This window comes from Euwallacea fornicatus, chromosome 21 (genome assembly GCF_040115645.1).
Source record: "Euwallacea fornicatus isolate EFF26 chromosome 21, ASM4011564v1, whole genome shotgun sequence".
Classification (NCBI taxonomy): Eukaryota; Metazoa; Arthropoda; class Insecta; order Coleoptera; family Curculionidae; genus Euwallacea; species Euwallacea fornicatus.
This window is the reverse complement of record NC_089561.1, coordinates 1,501,488-1,514,773: the sequence shown is the minus strand read 5'-3', so window position 1 is coordinate 1,514,773 and position 13,286 is coordinate 1,501,488.

Sequence of the window (13,286 nt, the reverse complement as noted above, 5' to 3'; positions counted from 1 at the left end):
ACAGCTCCCCCTATAAAAGTTTCCATTAGGGGATGGACGGTTCGTATTGTGTGGTTGCGCCATATCTCCCTCTGTATTCAATTTTTGCCATTTTTAGCAGCCGGTGTTTAGTTTGCATATCGGATGAGAATTCGGAGCGCAGCCATTTTATTACGGACTCGGATGACTCCTTATCTTCGGGAAATTCGCGAAGTTTCCTCGTTTCTCTCCATTCCCATCTCGATATTAAAATCTTAATTGAAGCGACTTAGTTTCGAATCGTCCTCCCCACGTTGATTAAATTCGAAAACTATGCAGTATGGTAGATTTTTAATTAGTTTTTATAGCTACGATGCACGGCAATTCGCAATGTTATGCAGATGGTATCGAAAACAAGACCAATTTTCTCGAATAGCTTTGCAGCTTCCAAACCTGCTCCTGCATCAGAATATGCTATTTTAGAAACGTTATCGTATATAGCCTGTCATGGAACTGCGTTGCACAACTTGTTTTGTTTGCAGGAAATTTAGTATCGAGGACTCGATATTATTTATTTAATTAGGGTGATTTTCTGAAATAAGGTTCGCCAGCTAAACCGTCACTTCCAAGCGAACAAAGTTACCCGAAAAACGAAGGTGTAAGGAGATTTAACACACCCTTGCAATAATACGTTCCTTCGGCTTTCCATTTCGTTCCATTCATTTGCATAAGCCTTCATTACGTTTCGCCGGTGGGAGAGGTAACATTCTCCAGGGTGGGATTCGAAGATTTTAAGGCCACAAGGAAATGGCGAAGCACAGCGGGAAAATTATCGCGACTACTTTCTAATAGGTAAATTTAGAGCTTCTGAAACTTTAGAGATGTCGCAGGAGGAGAAGTCTCAAACTAAAACTGTCTCAATTGACTAACGCTCACACGTGTAGTTTCAAGTCTGCAGAATGAGTCCCGCAGTAATCCGATTTCGGAAATGTCGTAGCTCGGTAAGAATTTGCTCAATAAATGTTTTCTAACATACTGTCCAGGGCCGTACTGACCCGACTTTATTGTTGCCCAGCGGGAATTTGCAGGATCTCAATCTAAAATTAGACTGCTACCGGTAAACTGTCTGGAGCTGATCAATTGGCAGTCGTTTCATCTCTCAATGCTTCTGATGAGCTGCGACGGTCCCGATTGGGTTCTCTCCCGCATGATCTAAAGAAACTCGCACCACCAACGACACTTGACAGCTTCGATGTGCAGCCCTCCAAAAATTAAAACTGACTAAATTTTACTGAAGAAGCACTCTTTGCGTCACTGAAAGATGCAAATTTAATACTTCTCGACTGGATTATTTCCATAATCTGAATTTCTCGGTGGCAAAGACCCATTTACATTGAAGTTACCCAAGAAAAAACGAGCTAAAGACCTGATTAATCCGGCTCTGATCGTACGTCTGACTGCTCTCAGGAAAAATAGCAAAATTTCCAGGCATCTCGCGGTGGCCATTCCCCGTTATCATGGCAATTTCCAGGGGGATACAGCTCCATAGTTGTTGGAGAAATTGTTCCGGCAACAAGGCAGAGGCACATTAAAAAAGCACGCCCCGCTCCCGATGAATTTTTCCAAAAGGGTGCTCTCGTTTAGCATATTAACTAACCTCCCGTTCTCCCCATAGAAACTTTTGGATTCTGGATTAAAAGTTGAAGCTTCTAGAAATTGCATAAGGTTTTACGAGCACCAGTCCGCTTCAAATACCGATTCGAGACACGATCCACAGTAAATTATTAGATTTTAGATCGTTTAATAACGTCTCGAAATTCCTGTCTTCGGCTTCCCATCACGTACTCCATTTCACAGCATCGGAATTCTCAAACAGACATTCGGGAAAATTGCGATCCGTTTGACTTTTCTTCGCTTTTATGTGAAAATGGCTTCTCTCTGCTTGGAATCCATATTGTTATGGATCGACTTCGGGACAACTTAAACTTGCATTAACGCAATCTGCTATAAAACATCGAGATAGAAGCGATATTAAATATAAGAAAGGGCACCTTGGGTGCATCGATGAAGCAATTTTCCCAGAACAAAAGAGCCCTTTAGGACCGTGGCCCTGCAGCCACCTCCTTTAATCCCAAACCAATCTCTTATCTCGCACACGCTTTCACACTTAAGACGGGATAAGAAAATATTTTCTTCTCTTTTTGCAGAAATTTATTTTTCTTTCGAATTAGGAGAGAGGGTGCAGGAAAGACGGCGGGCGGTTATTAGAGCCCCATGGGAAACGAAATGGAAAAGGGCAGGAGTGAACCATTTCAATTTCACGAAACTCGCAATTTACAGGTGAGGATTTAAGCTCCGCAAAATCATTCAAAAGAGTTTACAATAGTGACCCTTCCACTGCAACCACCAGACAATCGCACATAATCCCCCATGTGAAATGATCTTCGCACAATGAGCGCCTCAATGGATCGTGAATCATAATCCCGTATGTAGTATAGAGGCAAAAGGGATTTCCATTTATTGTAATGGCGGTGTACGGTCGAAGATATGCGAAATGAGAAATTATGGGTCCGAATGATGGGAAAAGGGGGCTGGAACCGAGACTCCGATGGAGGTATTTGGATCAATGGCCCTTTAACCGGATTATGTGAAGGTTTACATCCCTGCGAATTCGTTTTGTTCGGAAGGGGACGCGAATGCGATTGTGTCGTGTATATGATTCATAATTCTCCTGTGTATTCATCATCAAAATATGGTCATGATCGTTTATTTTTTCGTTTGTACGTTCTTCGTCATGATCAAAGTGTTGGTTACTGACGACAAATATTCCCGATTTGTTTGAATTTGTTCAAGCTTGTGATCCCGGACATTAAACTGTGAATAAACAATTCTCAAACTGTGGGACGCGCTCCGCCACAGTTTGAGAACCGCTGGCGTGAACCTTCGTGAATTTGAAACTTTCGGAATGTTCTTATCCTCGTTAACCCCTGATTGGCTTATTATATGCATATCCTGACCCCAATTTAATTATTACTAAACACAAAATTCTTCTATGAAAACACGCTTTTTAGGGCAGTAATCGGGCCGCCCACGTTGATGGGTCGTTAATCAAAATCCGAGACATGTACAACGAAAAGAACGTCGATAACGTCCCTGGAAGTATTTGTTGCATGGAACAATAAACAACAATCATTTAGTATTCATAATTTATATTGTTATATCATGTAATTGCAATGAATGTCAATGTTCATTCAGAGAATATCTCGACATTGGAGGAAGCCAGCGATTCGAAATTTATAAGTAAACACTGTAATGGAAGTTCTTGCCTTTAAGCTCGAACCAAGTGCGGCACATGTTCAAAATGGCAGCCGTGACAGGAACATGGTCTGCAACAGTTCTGGGAAAATGCAGAGGCCATTCCGTCGTCGAAATTGCTTAATACATTCATGTCATATTTCTTATTCGTCAAGGGCAGCTGTTGTTCTCCTTTTGTAACTACAAAGTTGCCGACAAGGAGAGAGATTATTTATTAGTTTAATATTATTTGACTGAAAAGTGACCCCAGACGTTCGTGAGAATAAAGATATTCCGGAGCCCTTGACGCGCATTATAAACAATAAGAAAAGCAGAGCATTTAACACTTTATAAATATATATACTAGAGTGAAAAATAGCTACAACAGATCATAAATGCGGTAATCTTTATGGGGGCCGTAAAACGCTTTATGGACTCTAAATGGATTCAACCGCACGAACTTTATCAAGGAATTTTTAATTAGTAGAGCATATCTGGAACAGTGTATACCGAGCCTAAGCACCGTATAGGGTGACTGTAACAAAAACTTATCTACATAGACAAAATTCCCCGTGATGGGACAATTTTCCGGCTTAATTGGTTTAAAAGTCCAGGCATCTCGGCTATTTTGGGCCGTAAAATCGGGAATGCGAGCTTTCTTTTATGCTTTTATAAGAAACTCCTTTTGTAGCCCAATTTATCAAGCTTGATTCGATTTCATTGATCTATTTCCTTCCGAAGAATTGCCGATGTTTTGGCAAGGTTAATCGTCCGCTATTGTGCCGATTTCAATGGCAAAACTTTAACCCTTGCCAGCTAAAAAAAGAACTCTTGCAAGCACCAAAGGTGCGATCAGGGGCCGTAAAGCGATAAAAACTGGGTAATTTACCGTCCTAAAAGCACCTGAAGGTGCGAGTGATTCTCCATAGTCACTATTTTTTCCGAACGAATTTACTTCTTCATTGTGCCTTTCCAAATCTCTAGACTATTTCGTGCCGACATGCCCTCATAAAAATGCTAAAAACAATTTATTTCGCCTCTCACAAAAAGCAAATATTATGTTAATTATCTCTAAAGTCATAACAAACGATAAAGCGCATAATAAATAGCGCAATTGCATTGCAAATAACGGGCATGTATCACGCACCTAAAGTAGTGTTTTACGTTTTAAATTGCAAATTTGAGAATTAACATAAAATTTTTCAATTAAGTCTCAAAAAAGCGTAATTATACAGCAAAAAGTAAATTCAAATCAAGATGGAGGAAGTAAATTTATGAGTCATACTCGATAGCCATTGAGCGGCATATAAATTAAATAAAAACATAGAAATTACATTATACGGCTTAGGATGCGTTGACAAGTCTTATGAATATTTATCACACGACTCTGGCTCTTAAGTGTTTATAAATCGACCTGCCATATTGTTTTCTTTACACACGCGAGATTTAAACGTCTGGCTGGCCCATTGACAAGCTCAACAACTTTTAAATTTTAATCAAGGCCTCAATGGAGATACCGATCGTCGATGTTTCTATCAAGCCACTGCACGGTAACCGGATAAAAAACCCCGACAAAGTTTTAAGTTGGAAATAATTTTTTCTGAGTCGAGTGGTTCTGAGTCTTCCCAAAGCAGAATGTGTCCGATCTATGCGACGGATCTGCGCGGAGGGTCCCGAACAATTCAAAACTGAGTTTGGCAACCTCCCGGTCTTACTTAAACTAAGAAATTTTTCTGACCTCGTCAGATCACTCAGAACCGACCTCAAAAATTGCAGTAAAAATTTTATTTGAGGACGAATAGTTCGTGTCGAAACGTCGTCGTCGGGGTTTAAAAACGCGTTGCACCTGACGTGTTTTAAGGCTTCAAGTTCACACAGTGTGGGTGTGCGTGAAGTGAGGACCTTGGCGAAACGCTATACCGTGTGGAACACCTAAACGGACTCAGGTCAATTTATGCATATTTGGGCATGTGTGCGAAAATACTTGAACGTCAATTTTATACTCTGAAATTACGCCCCGCAACATGAAAACTTTATCCCTACGTTCGACCCCCTCTGAGTGACAGTTGCATCCCCCAAAATTCCAAATTGGAGGTATGGGGTTGTGATACCTCAATTGAAAGACACGCATTTTCATTCTCTGCCCTAAATTGTTATGATTTTAAACTTTATTGCGAATGATAATAGAAAAACATCAATGGAATTGACGAAATTCTCAACAAAAAACGAAAAACTTAATTACCAATACCATTTGGTTGTGGTCAATATAATAAAATAATATGACAAAACGGTCTCGGTGTGTACTATAAGATGATCAAAATGCATGGATCCAACTTCTTGGTAGTATTCTAATCGTTAATAAAAATGTCTTCTAACGTTAACCAACATTTGGGGCATACCCGATCTAATCCCTATAAGAAAAAGTCTAATGGGCTAAGGCCAAGTGATCGTGCCGGCCATTTTCGTGATCCTCGCCTCTCTATCGACCTATTTGGAAAAGTCTAGGTGCATTGAGATTAATTTGTTTTACTATTTTATTAAATTTTTAAATAATGAAATGGTGCTAGTTATTAAGTTTTTAGTTTGTTCTAGGGAATATTGTCAAATATTTGTGTTTGTTGATTAATCTTTGCGATAAAATTTAAATGAGAATAAAAATACCTCTCGAATAAGATATTACAAACCAAATCAAAAACTTGGGGGTCGCAACTACCACTCGAAGAGGGTCGAATTTATGGATTACATTATTGGGTTGCAGGATGTAACTTCAAAATCTAACATGAAGGTGTTTCAGTATTTTTTCACATATGTCGAAATACGCAGATACTGAATTCCACCTTGTAGAGTGTTGGCCAGGCTGAGCCATAAGAGCCCTCAAAAAGAGGGGGATGTTGGGATCTTGGCCACTGTATGAGATAGCAAGATGGTTAAATACCGATCGTCGACGTTTCTATCACGCAACTCGACGATAACCGGGGAAAAAAACCGTGACAAAGCTTTAAGGTCAAAACAATTTTTTCCAAAGAAAAGGGTTCGGCACAAAAGGGTTGACATTTTTTTACAAGGTTGGATCATAAACCCGCAAGGTCGCATTTTTCGGAATTCCTTTTGAAGGGTCGGCTGTTGTTCACATTGCGTTACAATGGTTAAAAATGTGTTTAACAGAAACCACTTTACGGAAAAAACTAAAAAATCTGTGGTTTCCTTTGTGGTGGGTGCGGTGATTTACACTCTCCAGTGAAAGAAATCAACCTCGAATCCAAACGATTCTTAATCATACCCAACGTTCGAAATTAATTATAACGTAATGGTTCTGTTGAAAATTTAATAGAAAATAATGTCACCAACAGGCATTACTCTTGTCACAACAATGACATTATAACTTATGAATTGTATACTTTTAGTTATAGTTACACATTTTTTCCCTTATGGAACCTGCACCAACCTAGTATATGTCTGGTAGCAATAATGTTTGATACTTTATGACGCAACGTGATTGCGGTACGATGAAAATCGTGTAAAGTGTTTCTATGTAAATTCGAAGTTAGCAATAAGGCAAAGCTCTAATGGAAAGGGTAGGGCAACAGCCACATAATTAAAAAAAAAAGGCTTTAGTTTGAACTGCTGAAATGTTCATGAGGTTTTGAATACAAAGGCCTCAAAAATCTAACGCATGCAGTTTCTGAGATATCGATTTTTTTTTTATAAATCAAAAAACTTCACTTTCACTAACAAAAATCACGTTCTCAACTGAACGGAGAGTTAAGATTTCTGGCCAAATTGAAAATGAAACACTGCACATTTTTACTTCAGATTAGTGTGGAGATGCCATTAACTGGGTTCAGATCGGGATTGTCTACGTCCCTCTGAATATATCCAGTTTGGTTTTTTTCCCATCCCCCGATATGGTTCAGCTTCGTTGCGTCATTGGCATTCCTCCTGGCCAAATCGTCAGGCCACGATTTTCTTTATGCCTTTCGGTTCCTGAAAAGTCACTCTGCATTCTTAGATGAGCCTCATTTTTCTTCTGCGGACTGTTCGCAAAGTTTCATCATTGCCCGAAGGCATGAAATTTCCCTCTTCGCTCTATACATTACGGGAATTTTCACAATCTTATTTTTATTGTACGTAGCTATTTATTATGCGAACCAACCGAAAATTTCACGCAATAGTTGAGACACATCCTCCAATATTATTGCCAAATTTCATGGAAATATATCTCCTACTTCGGGGGGAGAAAATTTTTCAAAATCGCGGTTCTAGAGCCGATCAAGGAGTGGCGAAGTGTGCGGAAAAGCACAAGGCGAAGACACTCACAAGAGAATACTTTCTATTTTTAGACATAGTTCAGTTCAAATATGTCTAAAAATTGTAGAAACTGCAATAAAGAAAATATAAAAATAATTTTAATTTAAACGCCCTGTATATAAGGTGTTTTTTAAGTACCTGGCCAAACTTCGAGAGGTAATTCTTTGAGCGATTCTAACACAAAAAGTTTATATAAACCAAAGACCGGTAACGCTACATCGTCAAGATATAGGGTGTGAAAATTTTTTTAAATTGTTTTTTCGCAAAAATCTTTAGTAGATTTTGTTGAAATGTGTTGTTATTTATGGTTGTTTCTGTTATTTATGCTATTATACCATTCATTTATTTAAGTGTAGTTTTAATAAAGCGTTATTCTTATTTGATTTTTCTTAAATTTCTAGCGTCGCCCCTGTGCACGTCGCTCATAAAAAGAGACAAATAATTTTTAGCTTAAAATATTTCTTTCTACTACATTAAAAAGCTTTAACGACATATTAGTTTTTGCGTCTTCTTGTAATTTAGAATTTTTTTTTAATACGTAACGATAAAAAAAAGTTTGACCCTTTGTATCTTGAAAGTGAACTATTTCCGGACCCATGTTTATATAAACTAGTCTTAGAATCAGTCAAAGAATCACCCCTTGAAGATTGGCTACATACTTGAATAACACCCTGTGTATTATCAGACTAAATACTTGCAGGCTATTTTGGAATCGCGCAACCTATTAAAAAATGGATATTTGTACGTAAATTGCACCGGTTTTTAGGGGAGATTTTGGTCTGAAAGACTGTTTCAAATTCATTTGGCGCCTTAAAGAAAAAAACGCTTTCGATACATAATCGTTCAATCTAGAAATCTCTATTTTACGCCTCTTCAAAATTTGTTGTCAAAGGAATTGCTGCCCAGAATTAATTTCTGCAATTTTGTACCCCAAAGGCAATTTCATGTCCATTTGTTCTTTAACCAAATATTGCTCACCGACGGGGAACATTTTTAGAGAGAGGTGTATTTAATTGGATAAACGGCCATATTTAGATCACAAAAAAATTCATTAATCAAGAGAACTTGCAGAAAACAAGCAACTTTTGTTAAACATAAGTTTAGCTCAATCGCACTATTTCTTTACATTCTAGCGCTGCACTGTTATTATTGCCTCTGGTACAACCCATAAAAGTAGTTAAATGGACATTCCAGAATTTCTAGAGAATCAAAATCTTCTCTTAGCAACAAATTATGCTTCAGTACTTATTTTTGATGGTTTGTCCTCAACCAATCGATCAGGAGATAGACGCGGTCTTACATGCGAACGTGAACAATTCCATAGACTAATCTAGTCACAAACAGACGCATTTTGGTGCTTATGATGGTAAGAATATATAAAAGTCATTTAAAAAAAAACTAAAAATGGCGACAATCATTAAAAATATATATAATATGCGCAATTACATTACTGATGTAATCATGCTTTATTGAAACTAAAACTTTGAGATTGCGATTTAAGAATTTAAGCCAGTTTAAACAGGACTTTTAGTAATTTTTAATAATAAGCGTTTTTTAGGGCTATTTGGACAGAAATTCGCAACGGTCACAGCCTTTTTTTCTGGAAATTAAGATTTCTTCTATATATAGAAATATACCGGGTTCCCGATATGCACTTTAAAAGTCAAAATGAAACTTTATAATCTAAGTAAAAAATCTTTTATTGGACAAATATCTAGTTAATCCTATGGAATTTATTATTCATTTAGATAATTGTTTAATTTTTAAAAATCACGTCTTTTAAATCGCTTTCATCAACTTCAATGCAATTTTGAAATTTTCAAATTTTGCATCATCTGAGAACACCAAACATCGACTTTTGGACTGCGGAGTGTTTTGATAAACAGTTCGCTAGAATTTTCGGGCCAATAACGAACAAAGCGGGATAAAAATTAAAAATGTAATTGCTAGAGAATTACTCGTTTTGATAAATAACTTAAATCTTAAGGAAATTGATGAAATTTTCTTTCGTAGATCAAGATCAAGATGGAGACTGGTTTCGCCGGGCGATGCGAAATTTTTAAGTTAGAACTCGATATTGCGTTGAAGTTCATGGAGGAACTAGTTCTCTAAATGAATGAGAAATTCCGTAGAATCCGCTATATATTAGTCCAACCTAAGATGTTCTTTCTACGATTTTAAAGTTTTTGTTGGCCTCTAAAAGCGCATAGTTTAATATGAAGAACCCTGTATATATTTCTGTCCCCTAATACCAGACAAACGAGCGCTTCTCCTCTCGATATTGCAATTGTGTAGCCTTAAATATGAATAAATTAAAATATAACTGATAATAAATTAAATTTGAATATGAAAACGACTTCAAAAAACAACCTTGAACCACTAGGCCTATCCGACCTACCTTAACCCATCAATGAGTCGGTTCAACAATCTCTCCTCCACACGCCTACGTCATCGCGCACGTGACAGGTCAAGTTGTCCAGCCTGTGAACTGCACTCAAACCAAAAAAAAAAACCAGCAAAATCACATAGAAGAAGCTTTGTTAAAGAGAGGCCGGTGTGATGGCAAATTTCGGACTGCTCGTCGACGATTTTTTTTTGTGTGGATGTTATCCGACCATGTTAAACGTACGAGCGGCCATATTGCCATATCGACCAACTGGCGGCGTGGCAACGCCCTTGATCTTTTGTCCGACGTTTGGCCATTGTCGAAATTCGGGGTCCCCTCTGATAAATGGCCTTTAGATTAAATCTTTTTAAGCTGCGATGGGATATGGTCTAAATGGAGATTTAGCAGCTGCTGTCTGGAGCTCGGGATCCGTACGGGAGCGGGGGAAAACGAGAGTTAGACTAGTTCGAGGCGCTACTACAGGGTGCACAACCACTGTAACGTATGTCTTTCATTTCATCGCCTCAAATCCGAAAGTGCTCTTTTAATGTGATACCAAATCCTTAATTTCGCGTAAAATAATACGCAGATTTTGAATTTTATGCTTGGTACATGACCTCCGCCAAAACTAATTTTTATCGTGTTCACCCTGTATAAAACATATCCACGTTATGCGTCTTTTTATCGAGTATCAGACTTGTTGGGAAGTGCGGTCAAGGTTAAGTTTGCTCAGGTTTGACTTTGTTGCTGTTCGGTATTCTCGTCTTCGGCTACATAGTCTGCTTTTAAGTTATATAACGAATGTGCTGAACGTGATGTTAGCGACAACTTTTGCCGACTGTATTTGTTTCATAACAAAACGTTAAGAGTACATTCGTCTCTTGTCTGCTGCATTATTCGAACGATTTTAGTGTGCCGCATGTAAAGAGAGAGGAATTTCTCATTTTCTTGGGAAAATTGTTAGAGATATCCGATGAAAAATTTTGCGAGTTTAGCGAAAACTGAATTAAACGTAAAAGTTTAGCAAAAAGGCCATGACATTTTTCCATTTTGTTACAGTTATCTCCAAATGTTCTGAAATCAGAATCTGTTCAATGTCTATATCTCCAACTGTAGCTTCTCAAACGCGTAAGAAGTGGAACTTGGTGCCCTCTGAACCTTGTTTAACCGGACGGGCTCGTCTGCTCTTCAACGCGAAGGTACCAAAGAAAATACACCGCCCTGGAGGCTTAAAACACGAATAATTAAAAATTAAAATGTTGAAGAAACAAATAGACGAAACGGCAAAAAGGAAGTACAAGAGATGGAAGTTGAATTTGCAAGAAACATCAAATTTATAATTTTCGATTTAATAATTTCTTCGACCCAACTGAGCCAACCTTCCAAACACATATCTCCTTAAATGGATTTTAGCCCAAGGTATTCAAGTTGTAGCCAAGTTCCTAAATTACTTCACCTTCAACTACAATTTACTGCAAGATTGCGGATTCCTTGCGGTGATAACAAAACATGGAAAATACGGGAAGATAACAATAAAAACTATAAAATGAAAATCAAAAACACTAAATTGTGCTTGTTTTCTTGGCTTTATCTTTGAGGACGGAGGAAATCCTATATTGCGTTTTAGGGCAACGTTGAGAAGATCTTCAAGCATGTCGATACTATTTTTCAAATCGGACTTCTCATTTCTCCATCAATTTATTTTCTCTAACACAAACCGATTTTTTTTTAAACGCCACGATAAAATGTGTAGCAGTACTAAAAAAAATAATAATAATTTTAAGTGAAGATGAATATTTTGAATCGAAACGTCGTCTCCCTCTGTTAAAAACGCATTGCATATGATATATTTAAAAATGATAAAATCACATAATGTGGGTATGTGTGAAGTGAGGGCTATGGAGATGCCATGTATGATTTAACCAGGCCGGTTCAAATCGGAATTATGAGCCTCAAATTAGCGATCGAAGTATTGGGACCTTAGACACTGTTTGAGATAAAAGGATGGTTAAATAATGAAAGTTTCGGATAGCTTCCTAATTAGTAAAATGTGTGGAAAATTGTTTCTATAATTATTCCTCTAGTGATCACCATAATATATCAGTAAAAATTTAAACTTTGGCAAACAATCTCATTTCATATTCTTCAAAGACCCGAAAATGCAAAGCTCTAAAAAGCTCCCACTACACTCTCTCTCTCTCTCTCTCTCTCTCTTTTATCGAAAAACGAATATCCATCGAAATTGAGCCAAAAGCGTCGAGCTTTCAGTTCAAGCTTAAAATGTCCATACTTGAAAACTTCTAAGAGACTATTGCAATCTACTTGCATGACTACGTGAGAAAATTGAAAAACTTACCCCCTCGTCAAGTTTATGCGATATTTTTTCTATATTTTATCCTCAGACGCCACCTGCTAAACTAAGTGTTGTTAATAAAATTTTTAACAAAACCAAAACACGCAACTTATCCATGCCACCTTCGAATCTCAACTAAACTCTTTTGGTTTTTCACCGGCGGTAATAAAATCCCAATGCCAAGGGTAGATTTAATGCCACCTTCAACCCTTTTTTTATGTCGCCAAACCATATTCCTCTACAAGCAAAAATAATAAAACTTTGAAAAGAACCTCGACCTTGCTTTTTCTCGCCAGATTTTTCTCCGAATTTTCATGGCCCAATGCGGTTTGTATTATTTAACTGCTAACCCTTTTCTTAACAGTTTTATTGCCCTAAACTGACGTAAGAACAGCGGGGAAGCTTTCAGCTTAAATGGCGTAAAGCACGCTCAGCAATAAAAACGGGAAGTGGTGCATGTGCCTCTATGGGAAGTCGGAACCGAAGTCTTGGAGGGGGCTTTTTGAGGTGGTTTATTGTTTTAATACGGATGAAGGAAATGAGTGCGAGCATGTTGAGATACTCAAGGGAAAACTTGAGAATTGGTTAGATAAATGCTAGAAATGAGAAATGAAGGTGGTTTCCATTCTATTACATTTATCACACAGTATTCCAGAAGTAGAGTTCTCTGTAAACCAAAAATCAGTGACGCTCATTTCCGGATGGGTCCTCTAATTCAAAAAAATTGCTTCGCGAAATTCAAAAATATGGCTAGGAAATTCATAATTTTCTACTTCGGCGCAGTACCACCCTGATATTTTTATTGCGAAGAAGATTTTCGCGCTACTTAGAGATGTTAACTCATGAGCCAATGAGGCAACAGCTCGTCGGCCAATACCAACAGGCATTCTGCAAAGGAAAGCGAATTGTAACGGCTCTTTGTCCATTGGGTAGCACACAAAATAAAGAAGGCTTCTTCAGAGACAGCTTTCAAATACACATATAGTT